Genomic DNA, 15997 nt, shown 5'->3' with positions numbered 1-15997 from the left:
CCTCTTTATAGGTTTAGTGTTGTCTTCTCTTACGTAATGACATCGCTATTTCCCTGTTTTGAGCGGTTTTTTATCTGGATCTATTTTTGTGATTTCCCTCTCTGGGTTGACATCTGATTGCTCTTTCCAGTGTTCTAATTTTGGGTTGATATCTGATATTGTTGATTTTCTAACCAGAGAACTCCTTTTTGCATTTCTTGTAGTTTTGGTTTGGTTTTTATGAATTCCCTAAAATTCTGTGTGTCTGGAAATGTCCTCATTTCACCTTCATGTTTGAAAGCCCTGAGTGGAGCCACCAGTCCTTAAGCCTCTGATGTGGGTAGGTAAGTACCCTGTTTAGTAGGCAAGGCAGTGTCAAGCACGAAACACACACCTCTCCACAACACAGCTGAAACAGTTGCAGTCTGCCAACAAGGGCCTATTCAACTGAAATAGGTCCACACAGGTCCATACAGGGAGAAAAGTATTCAAAGCCCATGGACCATTTGTGCCTGGACAGGAGTCGCTTCTGTCCTGAGCTCCCCAGGTTAGTGGATCTGGAAGGTTATCTTTTCCCCCAGGTATGAATTTATTCCTTCTCCAAGGCTGGGAGAATGGCTCAGAGCACTCAGCAGAACCTATCTCAGGCCTAGGGAAATCAACAGCCACTGAAGCCGGCTTGGGGGCTGGGGGCGCAGCATAATACATGCAAGTATGTAGCTTTTGCCTAGAGTGCCATTCTTCTCTGGTTCTGGAGGTGTGAGTATGCTGTGTGGCTGGCTGTTTTTCCCTGAGGAAACTGTGGCCTAACACTACACCAACCCACTGCAGTCGCTCCCAGGAATGGTGCCTGAGGGATTCCAGCAATTCAGGTCTGGCAACTCTTCGCCACTTCTGAACCGTCTCTCCCTCCCCCTGCCACTCAGCCCATTTTCTAACTTTGCCTTTGATGTTCAGGGCTCCTAGCTTGTCATAAATATAGTCATCTCACTTGTTTTTTTGGGCCTTTGTTGTAAGAGGGATTACTGGAAGTGCATGACTACTCCACCATCTTGGCCCCACCCTAAATTCTCTTCCTTCAATCTTGATGCTGCGTTCTTCTACATATAATCCAACTTCTCAGATTACTTGCTGAGCATACGGATTGATAAGTACGGTGAAAGAATACAACGCTGACACACCCCTTTCTGATTTTAAACCACATAGTATCCCCTTGTTCTGTTTGAACAACTGCCTCTTTTTCTATGTACGGTTTCTGCGTGAGCACAATGAAGTGTTCTGGAATTCCCATTCTTCACAATTTTATCCATAATTTGTTACAATTCGCAGATTTGAATGCCTTTGCGTAGCCAATGAAACACAGGTATTCTCTGTTTTCAGCCAAGATTCAGCCCTCATTCCAGGTCCTCTTCTCAATCCTGCCTGCCTTAGTTTCTGATGATTTCCCATTCTTGGATATACCTTTTTCCCAAACCCAAGTTGGAATCTACTTGATGGCAATGGGACCTGCTTGGAGGAAAACGTCTTCTTTTGTTTGAGATCTCTCAGCTGCAGCTGAGCCTCTTCCTTGCCACTTCTCCACTCCCTACACACACATCCTCACCTCTGACCTGCATCATTCAATAGGCAGATTGAGTTCCACATCACTGGGCTCCCTTGTTGGGGTCATTTTGCTAGAGCTAATCATGATGGGCTGGGTCCTCTCTTGAGATTTGATATTATCTGTTTGTGCTCTAATTGTACATAAAAAAAAAAATTTTTTTTTTTTTTTACATACACCATGTCAAAAACTGGCATTACTTTTGCAGTGTGTGTTCATAGAAACAGGAAAAAGAGAGGTGGGAAAGAATTAGGAAGAGGGGGGAGAGCTGAAATTGATTATCAACTCAGAGGACCAAATTATTCATCAAGCGTACACGAAACCTCTTACAGATCATCTCTCAAAATATCTTGGGCCCAAACCTGTCTATGGCAGAGGTATTGGAATAGCAAAAAAATAGATTTAACCACTATTCATTCTAGCTAACATAATTAATTCTTCATCTCTAAAAGAAGGTCAGGGTTTCAAAAATTCCTACATCTAGAAAACAGGTATTAATGGCTTGTTCCCTCCCAGGAGGATCAAATGTTAGCTCCCTCCCCAAGGTTCTTTGACAAATCCTTACATGAGAAATAGCCAATAGCCAAGATAACCATGAAGAAAATTTTCATCTTTTCCATAATGAACAGTGTGATTCATCCACCTGAGTTCCTTCGGTCAAGAGTTCCTAGAAAATACCCCAAAGCTCAGTTCTCTTGCTGATCAGAGGGCTGTGGCCCCATTATGAGAATCTCCGGCTCTATTGTGATGTCACTACACGAATGATCTATTTACATGTGACCCCAAAGTTACCAGGTCACCGAAGACCAAGAAGACTTCCAAGGGAATATATTTAATTCTTAAGAGGTGATACGGTTCATGGCATGATGGCGTGATTTAACATTTTTTGTCATTATTATTTTTAATGATTATTATTCAGTCTCATAGAAGTACATTCGTTTTTTTTAACTGGCAAAAGGAAACCAATGTGAAAAAGATTAACTTAGAATGTGTATTTCTGTGGCACTTTTTCAAAGTTCACATGTCTGCCTTCTGGTCTATCAACTGCAAGCTTTTGACTCAGTAGGTCCAGAGTGCAACTTAAATGTATATATACCAGAAGAAATTCTGATTCACTTCTTTAAATGAGAATTAATGAAATAGGGGGACCACAATTGAACATTAAAGGGATAATTATCTAGATCCTTTCCTCCCTTACTCTCTAAAGGCAATTGTTCTGTTTTATTAGAGCAATTTCATTATTTCTTGTTATTGTCATACCCATTCCTACCTTTCTAGCCATACCACCGACAATCTCACATTTAACATAAAGCACACTGAAGAAATAACTGGGGGGTGTCCATGGAATCGCAATTCCATTGTGTATGATTTCTGTTATAATACCTGACTATGTGTAGTAGGGAAGGGCCTGGAGATCCTATAAAAGGGTGTTATGACCAGGTGTAATAGGGGTCAGTTCATGTTACTACAAAAACAAAGACATGAGAAAATCAGACCAAACAATTGAGGAAAGAAGTCTGATTTAAAAAACAAGTTCAGTTCTCAGATTTCCCAGGACATTAGCTTCTTCTCAGTGCTGAGATTTGAACAATAGTGAGAGACAACTATCTTTGAAAAGACTCTTCTTTCTGTAAAGTGAAGTAAAAAGAAAATTGAATCAAGAGGCTTAGGTTCTCACTTTCTCTCTGCTAGTACCTAACAGAGCAAGTAAATCCTATCCCATTTTAGGGTTTCAGTTTCCCACCTGTGATATAAAAAGCTTTCCTAGAGGGCCCTGTTGTTGTCGTTAGTTGCTATTGGGTGGATTCGAATTCATGGTGACCCTGGTTGTAACCTCTCAGAAACAGATTGCCAGGCCTGTCTCCTGAGACATCTTTGGATGGATTCGAACCATCAAACTTTTGGTTAGTATTTGAATGTTTAACGATTTGTGCTACCCAGAGACACCTAGAGGACCTGAAGGGTTCTTTTTTCAAATTCTAAGGCAGAATGTCCATACCATTTGGGAAAATATTCTCCAGTCAGACAACAAAGGACCTGAATACTAAGTCTTATGAATGGGCAAAGACCTGGATCATTTACCATGAAGAAGTAAAGATTCAGGAAAATGTGAGAATGTCCCTATGCTTCTTGCAAGTAGAAGAAGATGGAAATCTCATTTTCTGTCCCTCCAAACAGAGGATAAGACTAATAATAGCTAACATTTACATTTATTTCTCACAATTCTTTCAGTAAGTACTATTCATATTTTCATTCCACAGTTGAGAAAATCGACACAGAAAGTATTAGGAAATTCCCTCAATGCCATAGAGATTGTAAGTATTATCAGTTGAATTAAAACCTGTGAAATCTGACTCGAGACCTGACCAACTTAATAACTATATTATTTAGCATCTTGACTCAGTATGAAAAGTTCATTGGAGACAAGGACTGTCCTATTCATCTTTGCATCTTGGGCTCCTGGCCTAGTGCCTGGCACATTTTATACATCAATAAATGTTGGTGAGAAGATGAAGCAAACAATTTTCTGAATACTCAAGCTGCTTAACGATGGAATAGAACACCTAACGTAGGCTTTTATTTACCATCTTCAGGGCTATCCAGGTATAACCAAAAGTAAAATGATGATCTCTCAGAGATCTGGAAGAAGAGCGCTCTATGGATGGAGAGTTGAAGGAGAAGCTCTGAGATTCTGTGTTTCAATGATTTCTTGATGAAGTCATAAAAATGCATTTTCAAAATGTTCTCTAGCAAACCGTATACCCATCCATCTGCGAGATGACAATGTCCTAGAATTCTTTGGGCAGAAGATAGTCAGGGGACTGCTGTTGCCTGGTGCAGGGGTCAGGACAGTGGTAGAAGGGAGATAGTCAGTAAAGACAGATGCAAAGAGAAGGACAAAGTACAGTTTTCATGGCACTAACGTGGCCCAGGGCAGTGAGGTAAAGTCAAGAGAGGTGACATGGAGTCAATAGAGGTGACCTAGTAGTGTCAGCCAAGCCCACTCTACATGATTATATTCAAGCAAGAGATTCCGTGTTGATTATGAAATGATCTCTTAGTGATTCAAAATGGCAGAAACATTCTAGAAATATTTGCTAAACTGTGAGAGGGCTTCATTTTAGAAAAGACAGCTTATAGCCAAAAAGTAGAATTGGGGATCCTGGACGTCAAACTCCTCAGGAAGATTCCTTTATGCTGCCAGCTGAGGTTTTAAAATACTTAAGCCCAGGAGAATTTTTTCAGACTCAAAGCCGTCACAAATGTATATTCTCCTTTATGTAATAATTTATAACAAGAAGATTTTAATGTCTTATAGGGTCCAAAATAATTAGCATTACGAAAATACTACTGTCGTTCCTGTAGCACTTAATGATTTTCCGAGCACATTCTAATAACAATAACAACAACAGCAATAGCTACAATAACAATTGCACTTTATTAAATATCTATATGTTCTGGGCACTTTCTTTCCATATGTTATCTGTCAAACCTTATAATAGATTTTCAAGGTAGGCATCGTTGGTACTATCCTTAGACCTGTGTAAGAGGGGCCCCTTAGCCCTGGCTTCTAAGTTTTAAAGGGCCTCCTTCTGACTCTCCTTTAGCTGTGCCTCTCTCCCTACACGGCTTGTTGTTAGGGGCTGTCAAGCCTACTCTGACTCTTGGTAACCGTACGCACATTTGGGAACCATTGTGAGCCATAGAGTTTTCGTTGGCTGATTTTTTGGAAGTAGAGCACCCGCTGGCCCCCAGGCCTTTTTTCCTAGTCTGTCTTAGCCTGGAAGCTTTGCTGAGATCTTTTCAACATCATAGCAACATGGAAGCCTTCACCAACAGACAGGTAGTGGCTAAGTTTGAGGTGCAGGTGTACTAACTGTACTAAAAAAAGGGCAAGGTAGGAAAATCCCACCCTCATTACTAACTGTGTGGTAAGGATCAGCATGAATCCCATTCCCATCTAGAAGTGGACCCAGGCTTTTCTTTCCCACATCTACATTCCTCGTTGCCAGCGACATCCATGACACTTCCTGTCTCTGACCCTAACCACCCAGGGTTAGGTCAGACCTCATCCCTGGCCACCTGAACCAGGTCAAAACACACAAGTTAGAAAGTCTCTATCCTTCATCTACTACCTGTGCAGCTTTTCTCTGTCACCCAGTTTTCACAAGTTGACTTCCTACACTGTCTATCTCTGAATTAGCCACCCTGAGCTAAATCACAGTCTCACTGCACCTTGTGGGTTCATTAATTCTCTAAATGGCTCACAATATTCACAGAGACTATTACCTATACTTATAGTTACCCATCTATTATAACCAGAAAGGATACAAACAAAGAGACACATCAGAAGCAGTCTGGGACAGACACTAGCATGAGGCCTCCATTCTCCACAGGGATGTGCCACCCTCTCCTGCGCATGAACGTTCTCGCCAATCCAGGTAGCCCAACTGCTTCTGTCTTCAAGACCTCTTATAAAATGCATATGCATGATTGGTGCCTCACAGCATATCCATCATCTATTGAGTCAATAAATATGAATGACTGATTGCATCATGCCCAGTCCCTTCCTGAGCTTAGTTGTCAGTGTGGAATTGGGGCTCCCAATTAATTTGTACATGTTTAGGTATTGCCTAGCTGTTTTAGAAAAGCAAAGATCTCTTAATTGCTGGGGAATTGTGAGGGCTATCATTCAGGACCCCCACCCATTTGTCAGTATGTGGAAGCTTGTGTGTTGCTGTAATGCTGAAAGCTATGCCACCAGTATTCAAATACTATCAGGATGACCCATGGAGGACAGGTTTCAGCTGAGCTTCCAGACTAAGACAGACTACAAAGAGGGACCCGGTGGTCTACTTCTGAAAAGAATTAGGCAGAGAAAACCTTATGAATAGCAGTGGAACATTGTCTGATATAGTGCCAGAATGAGCCCCCTCAGCTTGGAAGGCACTCAAACTACTACTGGAGAAGAACTGCCTCCTCAAAGTAAAGTAGACCTTAATGACACAGATGAGTCAAGCTTTTGGGACATTCATTTGCTGATGTGGCATGACTGAAAATGAGAAAAAGTAGCTGCAAACATCCATTAATAATTGGAACCTGGATGTATGAATTATGAATCTAGGAAAATTGGAAATTGTCAAAAATGAAATGGAATACATAAAGATTGATATCTTAGGCATTAGTGAGCTGACATGGACTGGTAATGGTCATTTTGAATTGGACAATCATATGGTCTACTCTGCTGGGAATGACAACTTGAAGAGGAGTGGTATTGCATACATTGCCAAAAAGAACATTCCAAGATCTACCCTGAAGTACAATGCTTTCAGTGATAGGATAATATCCATACACCTACAAGGAAGATCAATTAATAGGATTATTATTCACATTTACACACCAACCACTAAGGCCAAAGACGAAGAAAGTGAAGATTTTACCAACTTCTGCCATCTGAAACTGATCGAACATGCAATCAGGATGATAATTACTGGTGATAGGAATGTGAAAGTTGGAAACAAAAAAGAAGGATCAGTAGTTGGAAAATACAGTCTTGGTGACAGAAATGATGCCGGGGGTCCCATGATTGGATTTTGCAAGACCGACAACTTCGTCATTGCAAATACCATTTTTCACCAGCATAAACAGTGACTACACACATGGACCTCTCCAGATGGAATACACAGGAATCAAATCAATTACGTCTGTGGAAAGGGACATTGGGAAAGCTCAATAGCATCAGTCAGAACACGGAGAGGGGTCAACTGCAGATCAGACCATCTATTACTCATATGCAATTTCAAGTTGAAGAGGAAGAAAATTAGAACAAGTCCATGAGAGCTAAAGTACGACCGTGAGTATATCCCACCTGGATTTAGAGGTCATCTCAAGAATAGATTTGACACATTAACACTAATGGCAGAAGACCAGACGAGTTGTGGAATGGCATCAAGGACATCACACATGAAGAAAGCAAGAGGTCATTGAAAAGATAGGAAAGAAAGAAAAGACCAAGATGAATGTCAGAGGAGACTCTGAAACTTGCTCTCGAAAGTCGAGCAGCTAAAGCAAAAGGAAGAAATGATGAAGTAAAAGAACTGAACAGAAGGTTTCAAAGGGCGACTCGAGAAGACAAAGTAAATTGTTATAATGACATGTGCAAAGAGCTGGAAATAGAAAACCAAACGATAATAGTGCACTTGACATTTCTCAAACTGAAAGAACTGAAGAAAAAATTCAAGCCTTGAGTTGCAATAGTGAGGGATCCTATGGGGAAAATATTAAAGGACACAGGAAGCGTCAAAAGAAGATGGAAGGAATATACACAGACATTATCAAAAAAAAAAACAAAAAACTGGTCAATGTTCAGCCATTTCAAGAGATAGCATATGATCAGGAACAGATGGTACTGAAGGAAGATATCCAAGCTGTACTGAAGGTTTTGGTGAAAAATAAGTCTCCAGGAATTGATGGAATACCAATTGAGATGTTTCAACAAATGGATGCAGTGCTAGAAGTGCTCACTCATCTATACCAAGAAATTTGGAAGACAGCCACCTGGCTAACTGACTGGAAGAGATCCATATTTATGCCTATTCCCAAGAAACGTGATCCAACCAAATGTGGAAATTGTCAAACAATGTCATTAATATCACATGTAAGCAAAATTTTGCTGAAGATCATTCAAAAGTGACTGCAGCAGTATATCCACAGGGAACTGCCAGAAATTCAAGCCAGATTTAGAAGAGAATATGGAACCAGGGATATCAGATGGATCCTGGCAGAAAGCAGAGAGTACCAGAAAGATGTTTACCTGTATTTTATTGACTATGTTGGAAACCCTTGTGGCGTAGTGGTTAAGTTCTACAGCTGCTAACCAAAAGGTGAGCAGTTCAAATCCACCAGGCGCTCCTTGGAAACTCTATGGGGCAGTTCTACTCTGACCTATAGGGTCGCTATGAGTCAGAACCGACTCGACAGCACCTGATAACAATCTTTCAGGAACAAATACAGGTGACAAATGGATTACTTTTTCCCACACTGGGGGACCTGAATGGAAAGCAAAAATTCTAACAGTGAACCACCACTGCTCCTCACCCCCTTGTATTGCTCAAAAAACCCAAACTAAACCCACTGTCTTGGAGTCAATTTGACCCTATAGGACAGAGTAGAACTGTCCCATAGAGTTTCCAAGGAACACCTGGCAGATTTGAGCTGCTGACCTTTTTGATTAGCAGCTATAGCACTTAACCACTACTCCACCAGGGTTTCCATTGCTAGGAGCTTGTAAATCAAGGATACCTGTCTCTCCATATCACCATCCAAGTTAGTAATCCTTTTCTGAACCAAACCCTGAAACCCTGAACACTTGAATTTCCTTCCAAAGTAGCCATGTGCCTGTTTTCAGGGCCTATAGAAACTTATTCCTCAGGTTCATTACCCCAGTGCAGACTGTGTTGCTGGTATGCACATCATTAGCCCAAAGAGTGACCTAGCAGAGATTGTTTGCAGTAGTTTGGACGAATCTTAGACATGCAGGCTTTGGCATCCATGTCCAGGCCTCATTAGGCATGACAGAACTTGGATGAGTATAGGAGATCGATTGCAGGCCAGGACAGGGGGCTGATGCCCTAGGACCAGCTTTGTCCATTCTACTATATTGCAGTGAGGAACTCTAAGGAACCTGAGAATTGTAAATTTCAACCTGTACTTTCATGTTGCAATGAAGCCATATTTGCCAAAATAAGAATTTTTATTTAAAAATTTGTTAGCTGTAAGTTTTAAATAGTTGAGCTGAATACCTTTTAGACATACAATAAATGGGTTTTTATTTCAATTTTTGTCCTATGCTTTGCGAATGCTAGGGGTGAGCCTGGGTATTACCCCCAGTAAAAAATGTGTTAGCCTCTCTGAGCTGAAAAGTGACTTGCTTATGATCATACGATGAGGCTGAATTTGCCAAGAATGCTTGTGTCCTTTCCGCCATGCCGTGTTTCCTTTCACATAGATTCTAACTTGATCCTCGCTTCAACCAGATGACATGGGGGTTACTTCCATTTCCATTTTTGTCAACTGATGAGGACACTTTGACTCAGATAGTTGAAATGACTGGCTTAAGGTGCTGTGGTATAGCCAGCTCTTCAGCTCATTTATTTTAACTCCAAATGACTGACTTTTACGAAGGCTGAGAGTTCAGATTGGTAGTAAGTATTGCCATATGTTGTGTTTAGATGAGCAGTCATGTGATGGGAATATTTTCTAAGAAAGATTAGCTTGGAAAACAGAAGACAGAGGACGAGCTGTGTAAGTTATTTAAAATCTCTGATAATTTGTTATGGGGAAGAGGAAATGGACTTGGTCCAAGTAGATGCTAAAAGGTGAAACTGGAATCCATGGGCAGAAGCTGAAGGGAGAGATTTGGATTTAACACGAGGAAGCATTCACAAACCATTAGAAACCTTCAGTTTTTGTCTATATCAATGTCTATATTGATATAGGTGTCCAAAACAGCCCTGGTGGCATAGTGATTAAGTGCTAACCGAAAGGTCAGCAGTTTGAACTTACTAGCCGCTCCATGGGAGAAAGACATGGCAGTCTGCTTTTGTAAAGTTTACAGCCTTGGAAACCTTACAGGGGCAGTTCTACTTGTCCTATAGGGTTGCTATGAGTTGAAATCAACTTGACGATGATGGATGTGGGTAGAGGAATCCAAGAAGACACTAGTAGGGATGTTGTAAAGAAGATTTCTGAATTAGTTGTGTGCATACCTAGATGTTCTCCTAGGTCCTTACTACAAATCCAAAATTCTAAGTCATGAGATGGTCTTCAGTCTGAGACCACCTGTGGGGTAAGTAGAAAAATCATAGCAGCTTCAGGGCTGGGTGGAAGCCTTAGGTTTGCTCCTCCCTTCTTCATCTCACTCTGTGCCTGGTAGGATTAGTGGTGTGGACTTTATCAAAGGGCTTCTTGCCCTCTAGCTACTACTTGTTGATTCAGCCAATGGGAAGTCCAGGCAGAATTCTGATCATGGAAGGGAGGCTGCCACCCTGCAGGATTTCCACAGGCTGCTTTCCCCTCAGTGTTTCAGGTCTTGTCAAGTCATCTCTCCATATAGGTCTTGCTCTTTCTTGGTTCCTTGCTATTGCCTCTTTAGTTCTAGGGATGATAATGGTATGACTAACCACTTCTGCTGTTACTAACCCTGAGTTATCAGCCTATGCCCTGTGATTTCTTAATGTCATGTTCACACTTTAGTAAATAGTCTCCCATTAAACTCTCCTCCAAGTACACAATCTGAATATGTCATTTGGTTTCCTGACTAATGCAGTATGCTTTTCTAACCTGAGGTAACCGCATTCTTCTGGTATGGAGAAATCTTGACTGCCGCTCAATGAAGACAACCTCAGAGCAGTCTCCCCAGTCCTAAAAGGAGGGTACAAAGCCCTAGTAATATTGGAGAAGAAAGAGAAAGCTTAAGGAATGAGATGACTCACCAAAATCTTGTGGTTGCTGCATTTAAATACATAGGCAAGAATTCTTCGGAAAGGTTTCCCAATTAGAATGGCATTATACCTCTGATGCAGCCACAACAGGTTTCCCCCATTCTCAAGCTTGGCCACTGTCTTAACTGGTGTCCTGGTTAAGCGTGAGGGTTCTAGAGTCTGACTCCTTTAAGTAAAATGCTGGCTGTGTCACTTGCTGGTTCTGTGACTTTGGAAAAATCACCTCTCCAAGTTTCATTTTTCTCATATAAAAATTAGAATAATAATAGCATATGCCTCCTAGAGTTGCTATAAAATTAAATATTTAGTATATTAAAAGGTTTTGCATGCACAGTGCCTGGAAAATGGTAAGAAGGAAATAATATTAGCTATAATTTTTCTGGGGGAACATAAGCAGTGCTCAATAAATATGGAATGGACAAATGAATGGTATATTTTTAAATGCTTATAATTTTGTGTCTGTCATAGATAACAAGGTGAATCAATGTTGATTTCTGCTCAATAAAGTAGGAATAATCTATTGACTCAAACAAGTCAATAATGGGCTTTTTATATCTTTCAACAAATGAATTATAGATCAAAACAGAGGCTAGTAATATCCCATTGTATGCATATACTACATATTGTTTACTCATTCATCTGTTGATGGGTATTTGAGTTGTTTTCACATTTTGGCTATTGTTAATAATGCTGCAATGAACTTTAATGTACATGTGTTTGTCCATGATATGCCATGACATGGAAAAATGCTGAGTAAAATAAGTCAATCGTAAAAGGGCAAATATTACATGATCTCAGTAATATGAAGTACGTAGAAAAAGTATAGAGATCAGCATAAAGAAAACAAAAATCCTCACAGCTGGAATGATAAGCAACATCATGATGAACAGAGAAAATATTGAAGTAGTCAAGGATTTCATTTTACTTGAATCTGCAATCAATGCCCATGGAAGCAGCGGTCAGGAAATCAGATGACATACTGCATTGGGAAAATCTGCTGCAAAAGACTTCTAAGTTTTGAAAAGCACAGATGTCACTTTGAGGACTAAGGTGCACCTAACCTAAGCCATGATGTTTTCAATTGCTTCATATGCATGGGAAAGCTGGATGATGAATAAGGAAAACCAAAGGAGAATCGATGACTTTGAATAAGGAAACCAAAGAAGCACTGACATCTTTGAATAGGAACGATCAAAGAAGAACTGATGCTTTTGATTTCTGGTATTGAAGAAGAATATTGAATATACCATGGACTGTCAGAATAATGAAAAAATCTGTCTTGGAAGAAGTACAACCAGACTGCTCCTTAGTAACAAGGATGGTGAGACTACGTTTTACGTGTTTTGGACGTGTTATCAGGAGGGACCAGTTCCTGCAGAAGGACATCATCCTTGGTGGATGGTCAGCAAAGAAGAGAAAGATCCTCAATGAGATGGATTGACACAGTGGCTGCAACAATGGGCTCAAGCATAACAAAGATTGTGAGGATGGCACAGGACAGGGCAGTGTTCCTTTCTGTTGTACATAGGGTAGCTATGAGTAGGAACTGACTTGATGGCACCTAACAACAGCAACATAGAGATCAGCGGTTAATAGTGGTTATGGGGTGGGGGGGGGGAGGGAGAGGTAAAAGGAGGAACTATTGTTTAGGAAGCATTGAGTTCTTGTTTATGGGATAAAAAAATTGGTAAAGGATATTGGTAATGGTTGCACAACTGCTTGATGTAATTGATCTCATTGAATTGTGTATGTGAAAAATGTTGAATTGGCAAATGTGATGCTACCTATATTTTTACAATAAGAAAAAAGCTAAGAAAGAAAGGAAAAACAGAGGCTAGATAAGGATCTCCTAAACAAAGGCTTGATAATGACCCCCTCACAAGGATCTCAAAGACGCTTTCTTTCATACTTAGAAAGTTGGGTTAGATGAGCTTGATGGTCCCATCCAACCATGAGGCTATATGACTCAGTGATTTCTTGAGGTGTGGAGAAAAATGCATTATAATAACAAAACAGAATTACTCAACTATGAGATGAAAGGATTCCAAAATTTCCTAGACATAGGTTCACAGTTCAGATGCTAAAGGTGAATGGAAGTGCTAAGACCATGAGAAGCTCTTGCTCCCATGATGCTAAAAGTGGACAATGGCAATAAGGTTGAGGCGAGAGAAGTGACCTGCATTTTCAGCCTAGCCCGTCTGGGGTTTGCATTATATCCTGTCCATATGTGTCACCTCCATTAAGAAATGGCTACTCCTCAGAACAGGACCCTGAAACAGGTTTAATGACTCAATGAATCATAGGAAATTTTTTTTGGTGAAAGATGATTACATAACGTGACCCAAATTAATGATACTTTACCCTTGTTTGGTGCATAAAATATCCCTAATGTTTTCACATACAGTATGTCATTTGATTCACACAAGTCTGAGGTGGACATTACTATTATCTCCATTTTGTAGAGGAGGAAATCCTTAAATTTCTTGTCCAAGATCTGATTTCCAGCAATGTCTGAAATAAGTCTCAAAAACAGCTTCCTGTCTCAGTGCTCATTTTCTGTAATAGTGCCTGATGAAGTGATTGGTATGGGATCAGCACCCGCCGTCTTGTCCCTTTACCCAGACCCCCTTCAGCTGGAAGCCTGCCAGATCAGGGTCCAGGGTAGTCCAAGAAGAAGCTGAAGGAATATCTCTTAGGAATTTTGTAAAGGCAATTCCTACATTGAGTGTGAGGTTTGTAGCCATCAATGTTTTATATTTTTTAACAGTAATAAAGTACTTATTGAATGCTTATTAGTACCATAAATATTACAGTTATCATGTACTAACTCATTTAATCCTTGCAAAAACTCTATGAAGTGTGCGCAAACAAAATTTGTACTTAACTGATAAAGAAGGAAGTTGAGCCAGAGAAACTAATAAGTTACTCAAGTTCACATAGCAAACTGGGACATCTTACTATAAACCAAAAAAAAAAGAAAAAGAGGAGCTTACTTGAATTGAAGTGAGAGTAGTGGACTCTGACTTGCTGGACCCCCCCACCCCCCACCCCCCACAATTATGCTACTGAGGCAACCCCAGGGAATTCCTGGAGTTTCTTAGAACACCAGCTGAGGAATATTGGTCTTTGTAACTGGTTCTTCAATTCTAGTGCCTGGTTCAGATGAGAATTTTGGCCATTCCAAGGCAAAATGAGAAAAATAAGAACTCTAAAAACCATTTAGTAACAACAATGGTACAAAGTTACAACCGTTCTTTCTTGAAAACTGCTGTCATACATTATAAAATATTTCCCTTTCTCCTTTTTTAATCATGACATGTCTTTTAGAAAATAATTACAGAAGTAGATGATAAATTTTGTTAGTGTCTTTATAAAACAAAATGGGAAATCCTGTATTAGTCTATCAATAGTTAATTTTTTGTATGTTAATGTTACTATAGTAGGTTGAATGTTGACCTCCCCCCTCTAAAAAAAGATGTGGCCACACTCTAAACCCCAGAAACTGTGAATGTGACCTCGTCTGGAAAAAGAGTCTCTGAAGATATAATTAAGTTAAAGATCTTAAGGCAAGAATATGCTGAACTAGGGTGGGCCCTGAATCCAATGACTACTGTCCTTATAAGAGACACGCAGAAGACGGACACATATGGAGGAGAAGAGATGGCCACGTGAAGACAAAAGTAGAGATTGGAGTCGTGCAGCTACAAGCCAAGGAACACCTGGAGCCACCAAAAAAGGAAAGAGGCAAGGAAGGATTCTTGCCTAGAGTCTTTGGAGATGTTTGACCCTACTGACATCATGATTTCAAACTGCTGGCTCTAGAACTGTGAGAGAATAAATTTCTTCTGTTTTAAGCCACCAGGTTTGTGCTAATTTGTCATGGCAGCCCTAAGAAACTAATTTAGTTACTGTTTGTACCTCTTGTTTTAGGGAGGTGTTGAGTAGAAGAAGGAGTTGGGGAAGAAGTAGAAAAAGAAAAAAGGTAGGAGCAAAATGGTAACACTCTTATGGTAGAACATCAAGCAAGATGGAATCCAAAATTGTATCTGCGATATTTACCGTCAATATGTGGAAATAGTATCTATATATGGTTAAGGGCTAAAATGAATAGAAGGTTTCTTAAGACTGTGGGTAATATTTGCCTTAGATTTCATTGGTGATTTTACTTTATTTTGCAATAAATAATTATAAAAAAAGGAGTTAAATTGGTCTGTGATATACAAAACTCTATAAATCAGTGATTCAATCTATGAGGTCTCTTATTTGACCAAAAATTTCTGTGAGAAGATGCTGTTGATTCCTTAAGGCTTTGCTTTTCATGGAAACTTTCAGAGAGAAAGTGGAAGTATTCAGGGCTATTGAACAAGGCAATGCGCTGCTCCAGTTGGTGTCAGTCACACTTTTCTCTGTAAAAAAAAAAAGCAAACCCATTGCCACTGAGTCGATTCCAACTCACAGGACAGGGTAGAACTGTTCCGTAGGGTTTCCAAGGAGCGGCTGGTGGATTTGAATTGCCGACCTTTTGGTTAGCAGCCGTAGCTCTTAACCACTGCACTACCAGGGCTCCTTTCTCTGTAAAGACAGACCTAATGTGGGCCAGATACTGGTCTATTTAGGGCTATTTTAGAAGAAGAGTAAGTTCTTGTCCTTGATGAAAAAAAAAGCCTCCAAGAGGACACTAGATTTTGAAGAAGGAAGAGGATGCCTTAAAGGCAAATGTATTGATGCTTTTCACTTACCAAATCTTCCCAGATTCAGGACCAATTTATATAGAAAACACCTCCCTTTCTCTTTGTCCTCCTTTTTATATTTTGTCATATACCATACATGTGGAAGAGTGTATGTAATACCTACATACAATTTAAGTAATAATAAGACAAACACTCATACGTCTCTAACCCTGTTTAAGAAATAG

This window comes from Loxodonta africana, chromosome 2 (assembly GCF_030014295.1).
Source record: "Loxodonta africana isolate mLoxAfr1 chromosome 2, mLoxAfr1.hap2, whole genome shotgun sequence".
In the NCBI taxonomy this organism is placed as follows: domain Eukaryota; kingdom Metazoa; phylum Chordata; class Mammalia; order Proboscidea; family Elephantidae; genus Loxodonta; species Loxodonta africana.
This window is presented reverse-complemented; position numbering follows the sequence as displayed.